This window comes from Curcuma longa, chromosome 7 (assembly GCF_044706935.1).
Source record: "Curcuma longa cultivar G26 ecotype Majalengka, Jawa Barat chromosome 7, ITB_CL_G26_1.1, whole genome shotgun sequence".
NCBI classification, from domain to species: Eukaryota; Viridiplantae; Streptophyta; class Magnoliopsida; order Zingiberales; family Zingiberaceae; genus Curcuma; species Curcuma longa.
Genome location: NC_133867.1, coordinates 10,036,201 through 10,040,516, shown reverse-complemented (window position 1 = coordinate 10,040,516; position 4,316 = coordinate 10,036,201). Strand labels below are relative to the sequence as shown.

General features: G+C 26.4%; 2 non-coding genes across 2 annotated transcripts; one reads left to right on the top strand and one right to left on the bottom strand.

Moving 5' to 3' along the window:
* Window positions 1–748: 748 nt before the first annotated feature.
* Window positions 749–832, top strand: TRNAY-GUA (transfer RNA tyrosine (anticodon GUA)). The gene is given in 2 exon segments: window positions 749–785; window positions 797–832. It is a non-coding gene; the product is annotated as a tRNA-Tyr (tRNA).
* A 2,162-nt stretch (window positions 833–2,994) lies between these two features.
* Window positions 2,995–3,068, bottom strand: TRNAV-AAC (transfer RNA valine (anticodon AAC)). The gene has a single exon. It is a non-coding gene; the product is annotated as a tRNA-Val (tRNA).
* Window positions 3,069–4,316: the final 1,248 nt, after the last annotated feature.

Genomic DNA, 4,316 nt, shown 5'->3' with positions numbered 1-4,316 from the left:
TTTGACTCCTTAATCAGAATGTTATTATCCTTTAAACATTATTTTTTATCAATTCTCATTCTCTACTGTTTAGAGTAAATTAAAACAGAACCTGAGACATAACAGAGTTTGTTATGATAAAATTTGAAATGGACAAGAGTTAAATTTCGACAAAGTCGAGGTAATGTCCTACCTTGTAGTGGTCAACTTCAGTTTTTCAATTTACTTTTTCACAGACGATCGTGAAACTGATCGTATAGAACCGTTTGAGTGATGAATTTCACATTTTTATTAAAAAGTAAATTGAAATAGAGCAAAAATATATCATCCTTTCATTTCAAATCATATGCATAAGTTTTTTTTTTCAATTACATGATAAATAATAAAGGGTATGAATGCTTGCATTTAGTAACTCTAAAATTATATATACTTTATAATTTGTAAATATGATAGTAAATTATATTATTTTGCTCAAACTATCAATGAAATATATTTTCAACATGTTTCCTTTTTTTCTCATGTAATTAAATAATAATAATAATAATAATAATGGTTTATTAGTATAGCAATTCAAACATATGTGAAACTATTGTAATATATGTAGGTAAATATTATTGAGTCTATAGTAATGTTAAGATCTGCCAACCATAATTTTGGATTAATCGGAACAATGTTTATGCTATGAGATTATTAATAGTAAACGATCTCATATCAATAATAATCCATTAATATATATATATAATATTTATTAAATCCACTTAAAGCGTGACCGACCTTAGCTCAGTTGGTAGAGCGGAGGACTGTAGTGGAGCAGATTATCCTTAGGTCGCTGGTTCGAATCCGGCAGGTCGGAATTTTTAGATTTTTGATGACACACATTTCTTAGAAATTCCATTTTACAGAAAAATGAGGCACATTTAAATAGTAGGAAATCGTCAACAACCCTAGCTATTTCTTTATTATTAAAAGTAATAAAAACATGCTCTATTCTATTTTTTTTTACATAAAAATATTTTTATTTTAACAACCCGTCTAATTACTATGACAACAACCATAATAAACTTATTATCTATTTAAATAGAATTGATTATATAAATTTTCTTATATCATTATGTATCATCCTTTTATTATATATCATCATATCTAACTTAAATATAAATTTTTAAAGAATAATTGATGTTTCTTCTACCACGGTTAGAATAAGAAATAGGGAATTCTTTATCCATTTGGCGCAACATAGAATATTAATTTTAAAAAAATTAAATTATTTTTTCCTTTTTATTATATAAATGGAAAAATGATCACTACTCTCAAAGGTACTTCTTTTTTTTAACAAAATATTTAGATTTTATAAATGATATCTTAGTTATCTTCAATTTTTTTATGAAATATTTAGATTTTATAAATGATATATTAATTTTCGTAGATTTTTATTAATCATAGTATTTAATTTATAATAATACTTATAGATTGTTTTTTAATATTTGAGAATAATTTATTATATATATATATATATATATATATATATATAATTTGAATCAATTAATCTCAATGCTCACTTTACCTAATCGAAATAAGTATGAAAAAAATGAGTCTATATCTTTTGGATAGTATAATCAATTATAGTTTTTCAATTTACCTCCTCATAGATGATCATGAGGGTGATTGTGTGGGACGACCGCTAGAATGACCGATTCTACCTTTTTGTAGAAGAGAATTGGTAGATTAATAGATTTGTTTAATATGACTTAAAAGTTGATGATAAATTAGAAGATTCTTCGCTTGGGTATTTATTAGATTGTGTTTGTTGATTTCTTGTGAAGTACACAATGATAGTAGTTGCCTCTCTAAGGTTAGAAATTTTTCAGTAGATCATATATTACTCAAATGGAAGAATTTTTAAATATGATATGGCTAAGTCATCTCATATGTATATATGCTTGTGCCTAATGGAGGAAGAAAAATATATGATGCTACAATTCTATTGGAAGAAGAACATGAAGCTTTGTCGTTTAAGTGGAGGTTTCATTGAAAAACTAACATTTAGGGAGATGATATTAAAACACTTTATTAGAGATATTGTTATTTGATAAAAGGAAATTGGTCTCAATCATGATGCCAAGGCGTTACTTATATAATTAACAAGATCATCAATGAGTTAATTAAAGTTAGAATTGACACATAAGCTTCTGTTAATGTTAAGGTTCTAATACAACAAACTAAGTTTAATGACAAGCCTCTTCCTTGAGTGAGTCAACGCCTAAATTAATTAAGCTCATCTTGATGGACAATCAATGAATCTATAATATTAATTATTTGATAGGAAGAGATCGATCATCTTGGTTGATTTGTTTTCTTCCCTAGCTCGTTAATATTTAACTAATAATTAATATTTTACACTATATATATTTTAGAAGTGCCATTTAGTTTTCTTTTTTTATATATATATATTATATACAATATTAGATATATTATCTAATAATAGAGACCTGACCTCATTCAAATTAAAATAATATTCGACCAAAATAAAATTTGGAAGTGACACGGTACTTATATTTAATTAAATGGATTATTACGATGAATAATCCAAGTGTTTATAAAGATAATTTATTTAAAACATATTAATAACTTTTTTTTTAATTTCAAATAAATTAATTTTTCAAAAAGTTAACTATTCTTATAATTTATCGGTATGCACGGCTGATGATAGCAGCTTGAGGCATGACCTCGAACAGATTATTATTATTTGGACAATCAATCGAAACTTTGTTATGAAAATTAAATAAATCAAATAAATAAAAATTAATTAATTCTATCCACTATCTAATTAATTAATTGATCCATTTGAGCATACATATCAGTTGACTGGACTCGAACTGCGGCGCATTTGAAAATTTGTGAGAACAATCAAAAAAACTTGTGGGCTTAAATGGCGTCACCTGGACTGACTCTGATTCCGGCCCGTTCAAGAAATCTGCAGGCCCATTTAAAATTTTTCAGACAAAAAAAAAAAAATGGCGTCGCCCGGGTTCGAACCGGAGACCTTCAATGTGTTAGACTGACGTGATAACCAACTACACCACGACACCATTGATGATTTATCTCTTAACATAGATTTATCTCTAATTAAAGATGTACAATCAAATCCACTAATGTACCGGAAAACTAACTCCTCTCTCTTTCCACTCTTTGTTTTTTTTTTAACAGAATGAAGAAATACTCCATTCCAATTGAGATCCATTGAATCACAACTGAACTGTCATCGAATACTCGTTCACTTAGTGCATAAAAGAATTTATAAATCCTAAATTATAAAAATTTTATAAATCCAATAAGAAAATTTACATAATTAAAAATATAAATAAAATAAGAATCTAATTTTAACAAAATATAATTTATCATAAAAATATATAAATAACAACATAACATAGAATCTGATTGAGAAGTCATTGTCTTTGTCTTACAACGCCAAAATTGCTCAATCTCTGCGAAAAAAGATGAAGCGAAAGCATGGAGGGGGGTCTTTCAAAGGAATTAGGATAACATCGCCGGAACACCTTCGTCAATGAGAAATAAAAGTAGAAAATCAATTGTTCTTAAATCCTCATGGACTAAACCTTGTATATAGAAATTCAATCTGTTATCAACTCATAGATAATAACGAAACGGATTGACCTATTCTACATATTTAATCCATATCAAATAATCCAAAATACAATAAACCTTAATTAGATCACTTAAATGAGTTCGGTTCGTATTCGCATATATAAATTATAATTAAATCCAATTTAAAAGATTAAATAAATAAATCTCCCACTTGAGCTATATGTGATATATATATGATATACGATTATAACTTCAGTTGATATCAAACGCTATGGGTACAAAAATACCCCTGTAAATAATCTGATCCATTAATTTTATTGGTACAAGACTAAAGAGGTCATAACTACTATATATGCCTATAACAAGCCCTAACAATAATCATAATACCAATGTCATTAATGACATAGATCAATGTGTGGAAATGTAGTATGAAAATTACATGAAATATGATCAGTACATGTCAATTTCCAATTAATCCTGAATGACCCAAAAGATAGAGTCTGATCATATTTGCAAATACTTTATGCTAAACTACAACAACAAATCACATGATCCAAGCCTTATGATTCCTAAAGAAATATGTATCATATTTACAAATATCAAATGTTAAACTACAATAGTAAATTATGATATTTTATTTCAAAGTGTCAAACAAACATATATATAATCATTAATATTTTTAAACTTTAAGTACGTATAAATATCAAAACAAAATATTTATCTTTATTAAT